This window comes from Podarcis gaigeae, assembly GCF_964106915.1.
Source record: "Podarcis gaigeae genome assembly, chromosome: 5".
Taxonomy (NCBI): Eukaryota; Metazoa; Chordata; class Lepidosauria; order Squamata; family Lacertidae; genus Podarcis; species Podarcis gaigeae.
The window spans coordinates 31,177,149-31,189,889 of NC_139681.1; the positions used below are offsets into that span (position 1 = coordinate 31,177,149).

Consider the following 12,741-nt stretch of genomic DNA (forward strand, 5'->3'; position numbering starts at 1 on the left):
ACAGGTGTGGATTCAATCATGGCTGCCGTGAAACAGTGAGAAACAAGCAGCCACTTCAGTCTCCAAAGGGGAAACAGCTACTCTTGAGCACTCAGCTAACTGGCAGGCGTTGCTTTGTAGAGACGCCATTTCTTTCTGTTATTTGAACGCAGAAAACAGTAACAAAACGTCCGTCCCCCCTCCCAGCCAGAGTTTACAGCATGTCCTCTTTTTTTGGCAGATAAAGGAAGATAGAACTCGAGATTAGAGGCCTTCTCACAACTTTCAGTTATTCTGCCAATTCAGGGTTTGGGAGGGGGATATTACTTGTGACATACAGACACACAGACTGCAATTATTTGATCCCACGAGGCTTACTCTCAAGTAAATACGCATAGGACCCAGCTGTCTCTTTTCACAAAATTAAGATTGAGAAATCAGGAGAGAAGACTGCTGAATGTGTTCTCAGCTTCTCTTGTAAGACACAGGGCTGAGTGTTGCGCTTCCAACCTGCACTATTGGCTCAGATATGTTATTGCCATAAAAATAGTAATTTGCCAAGTAACCGAGTCTGCAGGCTTATGTTTCTCATTTAAGACTCAGAACTGTGTGCTCTGTGTTGCTTTTAACTCCCAGCTGTCTGCTTCTTACCCTGGAAAAATGTGGATAAAATTTTCTACTTCTAAATACGCACCCACCCACCCACACAATGTTCTCCTTCTAACAATGCAATCGTCCACACCTTTCTATTCAGAATCAATTTCGACTGAGTTCAGTGGGACTAACTCCCAGGTAAACAAGTACAGGGTTCTAGTCCCATTCCATTTTTTAATTTGTATACCGCCTTTCTATGGAACTGCAATCCATGTGGTTTTGCAGCCTCAGTGTTTTTTAAGACCGGTATCAAAATACCCAGAGACAACAATGAACGTGCTGTTAATTCTGGTTTCCGAGGGACAACTGGTGAGCAGATTTCTGTCGCCAACAAACCCCAGCCAGTGTAAGGAAATGTATTTAATTTATTTATGAGAAGACTTCTACCCTGCCTTTCTCCCATAAAAAGGGACCCAAGGCAGCCTAACAGAATCAAAATAAAGGAAGTCAATAAAAATCAATGCAGAATTAACGAAAACATAGAAATACTACAGATATACATAACTCCATCCATCATAAAGGCATAATTTACCAGCAGCCAGACTATCCAGTCCCCAAAGAACAGCACCTTTATGGTGGTTAACTAAAAGTGGCCGGATCTGAAAACAGTGCAGGTCACACGTACAAAATGGGAGTTGCCTGTCTTTCAGAATACCCAGTATAAAGTCTATGCGTGTCCTCACAGCTGCTTCACACAGCGGTCACGTTTGTCACGGCTTCTCTGCTGTCACATCAATATTCTCTAAAACAGCATCATAAAATGCAACAGGCAGGTACATGTGAACATGCGCTGGACACAACCACTCAGACTCCCTGCCATGTGTTTAAGACCACCATTCACATTTTATGCATTTGCTGTGGGTAACACAAATGTAGCTGAAAAACAATGCTGCTGCTATGTGAAGTATGAAGTTGAGTGTCAGTATGGGCTGGATGAGGATACGATACAATAAGGAATAATGAACGAGACGCCCAGGGGTAAATTAACATGGAAAACAATTGTCTTCCATATGGACAGTCAAGAACTAGGGTCATGAGGCTGAAATGAGGGCAAAATCCAGGTGAGGCAGCTGGCAGCTGATGGTAAGCTGAATATTAATTTAACTTGGGGCCTGTAGAGAAGGGTTAAAGTATAAAGTCAGAACAAACCAGCAAATATATATATATAAATATACACACACACACACACACACACACACACACACACACACACACACAAAATATATATCTATAGTCTTGCCAGAATACTTCTAATTGAGGATGAATTCCAAACCTAGGTCTGTTACAGATCACTAACTTTTTCTTGTGCTAGCTACCTCCAAAAAGCAACTTTAGCTTGGTGCTTGCACTGGGAGCCGGATGAAGAGTTTGCTCATCACAAAGCTTTAAGAAATCCGGATCGTTTGAAGCCGTCCTTACTCCTCCGTCTGTACGTGCCCTTTCAGTTCAGAACTGTTGCTCTGAGCCAGACTTTTATAGTAAGCAGGCTCGTTGACCTCTGTCTCACCACAGGCTTCCTCTTAAAAGTCATATTTCTGTTTATGAGCTTTTCTAAGGACTGTTAAAAGCCTACGGTGGCTCACAAAGCAATATGGTCTGCAGTTTTCATTTGAGACTTTGCTTAAGGATGCTCTTCAGAATCGCTTTCATCTCCGCAGGGTGGGAAACATTATGGGGCAGGCAACCAGGAGCAGCCTTTCCATTGTGTTGCAGGCCATTCGAGTGTAATATTTAAATAGTATATAGCTCAAAGAAAAGCAAAATGCTGATGACAGATTTACTTATTTTTAGATTATTAAAAAGATTGGTTCTATTTGCACCATGCTGGTACTTTAATTATTTGATTTCTGGGCTGTGCAAAATCCACCCTCTCAAACAAGGTTTCCCAAACTGGGGTCTCCAGCTGTTTTTTGGACTACAACTCCCATCATCCCTAGTTAGCAGGAGTAGTGGCCAGGGAAGATGGGAATTGTAGTCCAAAAACAGTTGGAGACCCAGGTTTGGGAAACCCTCCTCTAGAACAATGTCTGTCAAACAGTGGGACAGGACTCACCAGTGGGCCCACTTTCAGGCAAGCCTTAGTGCAACAGCCTGCTCTGTCCCTCTTCACTTGCTTAACCCCTTGCCTGCCGTCGCCATAAGCCTTACAGGCTGAACCAGCAACTTCTTGCATGTTGAGTAAAGATGGCCAGGAGACAGAAGGGCTTTGGGGATGAGGAGGGAGGAAGTTTCCTCTGAGGGGAAAGGGCTCAAGAAGGCGTTGAAGGAAATTAGAAATGGAATAATAAGCTAAAATAATATTAACAGATAAAATTTTGATATTTATTAGAAACAAGCAAGCCAAGTGGGAAGAAAGAGGAAGGGGATAAGAGAGGGAAGCTGTTAAAGGAAGAAGAAACAGATGTAAAAGGGCCAAGGAGGAAAGAAATTAGTGGGGGTTCAGGACAGGGGTGGGGGAGAAAGAGAGAGCGAGAAAGGCACAAATTGAGTGTGAAAGGCAAATGGGAGAAGAAATTACAGGAAACGAATAAAAATACTTTGGGATGCACACCAGGGCGGGAAGGAGAAAATATAAAAGAACAAGCCTTCTGTATGTTGAGGCTCAACCCTCTGGGATAGCAAATTCTGCCTAAAATGGGGGTGGGGCGGCAGTCACAAAACCTCCGGAGCTAATGTTTGTATTTATAGATTGAGGAAAGCTAGGAAAGTGATGTGGCAAAGAATCTGGCAATTTCCAAGGCAGGTTAGATAAAAACTGATATCAGTAATTGCCAGCTGATTATGCCAAGCTCTGCCCCCAGTCTCCAATGGGCCGTGGGGGTAATGAGTTTGAAAGCCCCTGGTCCAGATGATACAGCCCAAGGAATTATTGTGCATGGGAATCCAAATGGCACCTCTATGGCACTAAAACGAACGACTTGCTCTCTTTGAACCTCATCTTACCTGTTATGTACTGATGTTCTCACCCTGGGCCAGCAGGGGGATACTGTAGATAGTTTTCACTCAGGTCCACATATGCAAATAAGGGATCGAAGGTGACGTTCAGTAATTGGATAGTTACAGAAAGTAGTTACAGTTATGTTGTAGTGGAGCTCTATATAAGCAGGCTGGCTGAACCCTTCAGTCCAGTTCTGTTCTGGCCTGTGAATAAACTAGAGCTGTTGAAGAATTGCTGTGTCGTCTGATATGTTCACCCACTACCTAACAGTAAGGTCACCTCAAACAATATCCCAGGGACTCCCCACTTCCCTCCAAAAACCCTCTTTATTTCATAACAAAACAATAAAAAAGTACCCAGTCAGCTACCTTCCCCTGTAATACACAGGCTGCACTCTTTTTCTAATCTCATTTCAGAATTCTAAAACTGTGTCCTGGCATCAGAATCCTGAAATGTTGCTTGTGAACTTTTAAAGCTAAACATAAATAGTGCAACAAGGCTGGACAAGTTTTTAAATCATCTGGCTTGACCATTATTGGGTGCGCTCACTCAGCACACCTGGTTACATGAAACGAAGTGGGAGAATATGTGTGATTCATGCTCCCTCTCGCCATGTCTTATTCAAAGCCTGGAGGTGCACTTCCAGGGGAAGAAGTCTGCATGCTTTACACAAGATGCAAAAACACTCAAACCTCTGCTCACTTGACATCTGCAGTTGTCCTATGTCAGATGGCGGTGGCATTTCCAAATACAGTTAAAGGAGCAAAACTACTCAAGAGCTCAAAGGCTTCTGTTGTGGAGAATGGAAAGCACTTTCGTTGTGAAGAAGCATCGTTGGGGAAGTTGTTCTTCAGTAACTTTACTTCTGCTCAACCACATTTCTAAATTCCATGTTTAATATCTGCTATAGGAATCCCCCTCACTGCACCAATAAAAGCCAATAGGTGTATTACATTCAGAACATCATTTCATCATCAGCGTACACTCAAATGATTGCTCTGAAGTGGTACAGCCAATTATGGATTATTGCTTCTTTACTGTCTGATTCTTACTCATTACTGTACATCATGGGAACATGAGCCAGAGGAATCCTGCCAGACGTTGCATCAGACAAGATTCTTAACCTCAGACTGAAAGTCCAAACAAAACAAAGCATATTTTAGTATTGTACTTAAGCTCCCTACATCCTTTCTTGGAAGAGGAAACAGCCCATTGATGCAAACAAATAATACAGAGTAAGAAGATGTTGCAGGACAAGGAGGATGGACAAAAATATCTATTTAATCGGACTAGCTCCAATTTGGCCAGGGCTGGGAACCTGTGGCCCTGCAGATGTTGGATTCCAATTCCCATCAGCTCCTGAGAGCATGCCCAATAGGAGTTGCAGTCCAACAACATCTGGAGAGCTGCAGGTTCTTCATTCCTGAATCAGGTCATTTAGGGTTGCCATATATATATATATATTAGTGGATACCCTATGGGACCTGAACCATGTGTACTTTCCCCTTTTGCAACTTTTCCCCCTTTAACTTAGCTTACAGGGTTGCTGGGTAAAACAAATGAGAGTTGTGGACCTGTGCAACACCTCTGTATTCCCCATGTTTATCAGATAGCACATTTTTTAAAAAAATCAATACATGGTAAATTAATAAGCATTTTGAAAACTCATGGAAGGAAAGCACCTCTTCAGGACACACACAGATAGACATGCTTCTTAAAGGATGGTGCCTGCCTCCTGCAACTTGTGGAGCATCCTCTAAAAACAAGGATTTTGTTGTTGTTGTTTCACATATCAGCCACTCCATCGTGTGACACAGTTGCTGGGAAACAGAAACAAGCATTTGGGCTGTGCTTGACTTCCTCTACTGCTTGTGTGCTTGAACTGATGGGGGTTTTATGATAGCAGCATGATTAGAAATAGAGAATTGATTACTTCATTGCACTTAGTCATGGGTTTCCACCCCAGAATAAAAGATGCCATGATCACCTCTTACGATCTCTTCCTACCATCACTTCTTGCCTCTTTTTTGATATGGCATAGTCCTCACATAGAGGACTGTACTACTTGAATGACACAAGGGGAGCTGTTTGCACGAAACACTGGCAAACGTACGTTAGTGGGCTTGCTAGTTTTTAAATGGCCCTCTAACATTTTGTTAAACAGAGGTGGCAATTGTACTGCACAAATAGTAATTTGGGAGAAGAGCAATAACAGTACCGGCCTACAAAGTCATGGAGTCATTTGGTATATTCTGTTTCAGAGTTGTTCAGAGTGCAGCAGATTTACGTGGCACGGCTTCATCAAAGGCTATGTATGCCATGCAGCTATAACAGCAGCACTAGTGGCGATGCTCAGAACAGGTGGTCACGTTGCTTGGGCACCTGTGATGACAGAAGGCCTTTCAGTTTGAGGACACTGCTGCTGCTTCTTTTCTTTTTTTGAAAGGAGGAGAAAGGGCTGAAGAAAGTCTGAGTGAGGCATAGCTGCTATTGTTGACAAAGCTAAACTACAAATACCTTCTAAGGAACCATCAGCTTCTCTTGCTTGCTCTCTTCCTGGTCCTGGGGTCCACACCCTCCCCAACCTGATCACAAATCCAGGTGTGCTAACATAGCAAACGGGAAGGGAGCGTTGACAACAGGACCAAGCAGGGAACAGCCTGGAGAAACTGGCTGCTGGCTTATCTTTTGCTGCACAGGAGGAGTTAAAGGTTACTTGTTTTTGATTCTGTCATCTTTCTTGTTGGTAACAGTATGGTCCTACTTATTTGCTTCAAGATTTCAGAGGTTCAAGCACTGCCTCAAAAACCTGCCCCACCTATTTGACCAGAGGCAAGAAATATGTTTGTACAGTGGTACCTCAGGTTAAGTATTTAATTTGTTCCGGAGGTCCGTACTTAACCTGAAACTGTTCTTAACCTGAAGCACCACTTTAGCGAATGGGGCCGCTGCGCCGCCGGAGCCCGATTTTTGTTCTCATCCTAAAGCAAAGTTCTTAACCTGAAGCACTATTTCTGAGTTAGTGGAGTCTTTAACCTGAAGCATATGTAACCTGAGGTACCACTGTACTCATTTCCATGAGAAACAAAACCTCTCTCAAAGCACTTTCAGCTCTCATAAAACTACTGTCTGCCTTAAAGTCTTTCTTTCTGATGGCAACAGCTGCCATGGACTATTGTGGCTATTACCATTTTTCAGGGCAGTAGAGATTCCGTATTCTTAACAGCACAGTCTTTTCAAGACATGCATAAAATGGGAATTTGCTGTTTTTAGAAGGCTTGTGCTACCCTCTTCCTTTACTGAAGTCAGTAGATCTTCTCTTCTCAAATGAATTTAACGGGCCACCCGCTACTAAATGTCACAAAGAGGAAATAACATTTACACTACAGTGAACAAAACTTAAATTCAAGCTACTGAAGAAAGAGGTGCTGTTTACACCTCACTTAAGATTGAGTTTTGCTAACATGAGATTGCCTTTGGTTAACAAGCACCCATATGTCCAAGCTGCTCAGACGCAGCTGGGGTGGGTTTTGTGGGAAGGGGGGAGGGGATTATATGTACAAATATATGCAGCTATATTCTTTATTAAGGTCCAAAGACCCACAAGAAACAGTTTCGAGAGCAAGATACAGCAGAAATACAGGGTAAAGATTATAAGGCAGCACTAAGTTTTATCCGGAGCATGTTGGTTTCTAGATCTTATTACCTCTGAGACAAACTTAGCCACAGCCAGGGTATTATCCTTTGTCTTATCGTCAAGAAGATACTTGAGATAGAAGGTTTCAGATTTCGCCAGTAAGTTTACCAATAAGGGTTTGATTAATTTATCCCTGGCTTGTTTATACTGGCAACGGTGTAGTAAGATATGCTTCATACAGTCCACATCCTGAGAACATAAACAGAGCCTATACTGATAGGGTATTCTGGTCAGTCTGCCATTTAGTACTTCAGATGAAAATACATTTAATCTGGCTTTGGTAAACGGTCAACAATAGTTAGGTACTGAAAGATTCATAAGATATGAAGATAACTGAAAATCATGTCCATATTGAATCCCAGTTGCAAATGGTCCACAGGTTACATACGATTGAGATCGAAGATCGCTGTATGAAATGTCCTATAACCTCTGCCTCAGGGATTTAAGGGCAGTATCATAACCCAGATGATATAAAAAGGATGGTGAAAGTCCAACCTAGGAGGCTTTTCGGACCATAATTTTCGACCAGAAGCTGATAGACTCCTTGTTGGTTAAATGTACAAGTAATCCCTTCCCCAGGCCAAATACTAAAATCTTTAGCCAATATTTCATGGCAGCCCATCACGCTTTGGTGAAAAGCCGACATTCACCTGTTTCCAGAAATAGAATTGAATTAGGAACACAATTTGTAACCTGAAGTAGGGACCGAAGGAATTTTGCCTGGAACCCATCTAACTTAGGAAATAGACCATTTGAAGCATAAAGGAGTTGGGGAACAGATTTTGCATACCGGTATATTACAGAAGTTTGATTTCAAAGGGACAGAGGAAATGTTTGTACAGTTGTACCTCGGCTCCCAAACGCCTTGGGAGTCGAATGTTCTGGCTCCCGAACGATCAAAGACAGGAAGTGAGTGTTCCAGTTTTCGAACGTTCTTTTGGAAGCTGAACATCTGACAGGGCTTCCGCGGCTTCTGATTGGCTGCAGGGTTGCCAATCATAAGCTGAACTTTGGAAGTCGAATGTTTCAGAAGTTGAACGGACTTCTAGAACAAATTCTGTTAGACTTCCGAGGTACAACTATATTATGATGAACATTGAGAAATACTGTATTTACTCAAGTCTACTGTGTCATCAAGTCTAATGTGCACCTCAATTTTCAGAACCTTGAAACCAAAAAAGGTATTTGCTGATGAATGTAAACCTTAATTTTTGCAATGTAATTTGGCCAAAAAAGGTGTGCATTAGATTTGAGTAAATACAGCATTTGTTAAAAGCAAAGCTACATGTCTATGTTTTGTGCAATACAGTGGTACTTCAGGTTGAGAACTTTACCCCAGGATGAGAACGGAAATCGTGCAGCGGCGGCAGCAGGAGGCCCCATTAGCTAAAGTGGTACCTCAGGTTAAGAACGGTTTCAGGTTAAGAACGGACCTCCGGAACGAATTAAGTTCGCAACCCAAGGTACCACTGTATAAATATATTTTAATTTTGATAAAATGTTTACCTACGTGTATAATTTTTATTGATGAACAGGCATGTGTGAACCATACCTTGGTCTAAAGCAATGAATTAGAGATCAGGGATGAAGTAGTTGGTAACAGTAATGGCTCAAGAGACAGTAGTGATTGTCTCTGGAATTGCCATCCTCTGCTCACTTTTTATGGAGAATCCAGATAATGTCACTGAAGTGCAGTGTTTACTGTGTTGTCAGCCTGTTCCCCACCACCCTGACCTGATTTATGATTATTTTCCCCCAAATTTTAGATTGTAAAATGCTATTTTATCTATTGATTTGTTTTACCTTGTGGGCTAATAGCTGAATAAAGTATTATCTATCTATCTATCTATCTATCTATCTATCTATCTATCTATCTATCTATCCCCCAAATAAAATGCATTAATAACATCAGCTGGTCTCATTGGATCACTTTTTGGCAGGCTCCTTGTATCTTTCATTTAAACAATTCCTGTTTGAAGGTTGAGCCTTTTTACAGCTTCCCAGTGACTGCAGCTAAATTAGTGATTGATGTCCTTTAAAATAAGATTTCCACTCAAACCTTGGGTTGTATAAAAGGAGGGTGACAGTACTAAGCTCAGGTGGGTCAAGGAACTACTCTGGCTTTTGCCCTCTATGATTGCATGGGCCTCATCCCTTGGGGCAGAAGCTATTTTCACCTGAAATCTAGTAGCATGCTTCACTTGGACAGAAGCATTCACTATATTAGGCTACAAGATGAACCTCCTATCCTAGAGCTTTAACATGGCAAGAATCACTTTGTGCAGTTCATACACTTGGGCACAAGAATAAGTGACAGTGCTGGCCTTAGGCTAAGTGGTAATCTACCACTTAGTTGAAACAGGCCAGGACTCTGCTTCGCTTTTCAGATGAAAGAGGTGCCAGAGAAAGTATTTCAAGACATCGTGTGATGAAGGAAGGAAATCAGGAAGGCCGGTTTCAGCATCTTGTGTTCATCTGGGTAAAGGAGTTGTTTCTTCCTAAGCAGACTGTTTCCGCGGCGCTATGGCAGGGAGCCTAGGAATCTGCTCCAGGAGAACCAGAAGATGCCGGAAAATCAGGAATCACAGGAATGAATATGGAAATGGCCAACTGATGCTAATGTCAGAGGCCCCTCACAGCTCTTTAATGAGCAAAAGAGACTTGCCAAAGCCACTCCCTTCCCCTCAAAACTGAAGCGCTATTTGGATCGCATTGTGTTTGAATGTGTCAATCTCACCCATAGTTCAAAGTCACCAATAAGCCAAGGATGTGAACATGGAAGTGGTTCTATCTATGGGCCACCTCCGAAAGCAGCAACATGCAAAACATATCACCATAACATTGGGGGGATATTGTGGATAATATTCTTCGAACCACTAACCCCTGTAGATCTATTAGCAGGTTCGGAGTTTATGTTTTTGGTACGGACTATTAAATACCAAGTGACCCCATAGGGATTGGCTGTCTTCCTTCGGTGCCGTTGGCTGCTCAAAGCTGAACAGCAAGTTTCAGTTCATCACATCAGACTGGAATCCTCCACCTTCCTATTAACAGAATACCTTTGCTGCATATTTATTTAATGATCTACTATTTTTATGCCATTCTGGATTTTGGAAGTGCCCCTTTACCCGAAAACATACATTTGGAGCTTTCACTCTAGTAGAGAACAGAAGGTGCTAGGGAGCGGGGGAAAGAACATTAAGCTCTGGCTCCCTTGCAGGATTTGGCTCACCCTTTCTGGACAACGAATGCACATGGAAGGGGTGGCGTCACAGAGCCAAGCTCTCCCCACACCTGCCACTCTTTCCTTTGCAAACCCCATCCAGCTCTCTACACAGGTTCGTTTGGGGGGGTTGTGATAGCATAGTGGAAAACTGTTCCTGACTGATACTGTTTTGTGTGCATAGGCTCTCTTCTGACATCTGTTGTATGACTCTAGGTCTGGCGCCTTCTCGGTAGTGGCGCCCGCCCTGTGGGACGCCCTCCCACCAAACGTCAAGGAAATAAGCAACTATCTGACTTTTAGAAGACATCTGAAGGCAGCCTTGTTTAGGGAAGTTTTTAGTGTTTGAAGTTTTAGTCTGTTTTTAGCCCTCTGTTGGGAGCCGCCCAGAGTGGCTGGGGAAACCCAGTCAGATGGGCGGGATATAAATACAGTGGACGCTCAGGTTGTGAACGTGATCCACGCAGGATGCACGTTCACAACCCGCACGGTTGTGATTTGGCGCATCTTTGCATGCGCAAAGCACGATTTAGCGCTTCTGCACATGCATAACTGCTGAAACCCGGAAGTAACCCGTTCTGGTACTTCCAGGTTTCGGTGGTCCGCAACCCGATAAAACGCAACCTGGAGCATCTGTAACTTGAGGTATGACTGTAATAAAGTTGTTGTTGTTGTTGTTGTTGTTGTTGTTGTTGTTAATATTATTATTATTTGTTGGCACAATGCCACTCTCCCACTTCACAGACACACCGCCAGGCAACACACCTTCCTTGAACCACCTGTAAAGGCTTTTCCCAATTCCTGAGGCAGCCCTCTCTCTTTCAGATGTTACAATGAATGCGTGTAGATTTGGGGCACAGCCTGTTGCTGCAGTGCTGCACCCCCAGTACTGAATGAGCATACCCAGTATCTGAAAATGACTCCATTTGAAGGGTTTTAGGGTTTTTAAATGCAGTAAACGGATGCCCCTCCTGCTCACAGTAGATATACAAATACGGGTAATATTTGCGCTGCTTAAAGAAACATTCACTTAATAGTGTTACAAGCGAAGCGTCTACAAGAAGCTATTTCTTCACTTGGATTCTTAGAACTCAGTCAATTCCCAACAGAGCAGTTTCAGTTAACTTCTCTGCCTCCCAGTGCATAAAGCAGCCTATTGAAAAGCATAAATGATCAGGAGCTCAGAGCAAGACTGGTACTTGGTTTCGAAAACCCTGCTTAGATTATCTTCGCAGCGATGGGTATTGAAAAGAGCCCTGCATCCATTTATGCATTTTAAAAGTCTCTGCTAGCTGACGTTCACTTAACTATTCTGATGGAATGTGCGATTGTGTGACGGCTGCTCTTTCGGTTTCCTGAGCTTACGGCTTCCATTAATCAGTTTCCAGCCAGACAGCAAAGCTTTCCATGTCGTGTCCAGGGTCTGTAACTGCCAAGATGTGAACATGTCAATATATTTGAGGAACTTGGGTGGAGGGGTGAAATAAAATATGCAAATCCCTTTACATAGCTTCAAACATGCTTTTCAGTTCCATTTCTTTTTGAACTCTTGGTTTCTGAATGCAGAAACTTTACCAAAGCCTCTGAGAAGACCATAAGGTTAAACTAGACATGACAGCAACAGAATTGTGTGTTTAAACCTGGATATGTCACAACCACATAAAATCCAGGGGAGCTTAGTAGTCTGGGCTGTCTGAAAACCAGAATGCATTTCCATGATATATATTTTTATGCAAAATCTCAACAAAGGAGAGTTTTTAGGAAATTGGCTTTTTTTTCTTTTAGGAAATTGGCTGTCATGTTTACAAGGGTCAAATACCAGCTACGTCCGGGAAATTCAAAACATATGGCAACCCTAAGCAAACGTCTTCCAAAAAATCAAGTACAGTATTGTGATGAGAAATCCTTTTCTTTCCATTCTTCCCAAGCTATGCTGTCTTTGACATCAGTGTACGGTATAATTGCATCTTGCACGCAATTATCTGGCATGATTTCAACCTTATGCAATTGAAAGCCAGTTAGTCAAAATCCCATAAATTAACTGTGTGCAAGGTGAAGAACTTAGAATCTCCTTTTGGGTCAAGTTTTCCTGGCATGGAAAGAGCTTTTAAACTCCCTGCCTTACTTTACCAGGCTTTGGGATGGTCTCACGAGATCTGGCAGGGCCACCTTCCCACAATATCTTTTGAGAACTCAGCCAGCTCCACAAGATCTCATGAGACCATCCCAGAGCCTGGTAAGCAAGCTCTC

At 42.7% G+C, this 12,741-nt stretch overlaps 1 protein-coding gene and 1 long non-coding RNA gene across 6 annotated transcripts in view; one reads left to right on the forward strand and one right to left on the reverse strand.

Moving 5' to 3' along the window:
• LOC310845589 overlaps positions 1–12,741 on the forward strand; it is a 59,820-nt gene that overhangs the window by 35,906 nt on the left and 11,173 nt on the right. The window contains exon 3 of one of the 2 annotated variants that reach the window (XR_014564850.1): positions 221–1,778. The exons of the other annotated variant lie outside the window; for it this stretch is intronic. This is a non-coding gene — a long non-coding RNA (uncharacterized lncRNA). Of the gene's footprint in view, positions 1–220; positions 1,779–12,741 lie in introns of those variants that run through there. 2 annotated transcript variants of the gene reach the window in all.
• The window catches only part of CHST3 (carbohydrate sulfotransferase 3), a 44,100-nt gene that overhangs the window by 14,237 nt on the left and 17,122 nt on the right, over positions 1–12,741 (reverse strand). Inside the window, exon 1 of one of the 4 annotated variants that reach the window (XM_083740718.1) lies at positions 3,577–3,636. The exons of the other annotated variants lie outside the window; for them this stretch is intronic. The gene's annotated coding sequence lies outside the window, so the exon portion shown is untranslated. Of the gene's footprint in view, positions 1–3,576; positions 3,637–12,741 lie in introns of those variants that run through there. 4 annotated transcript variants of the gene reach the window in all.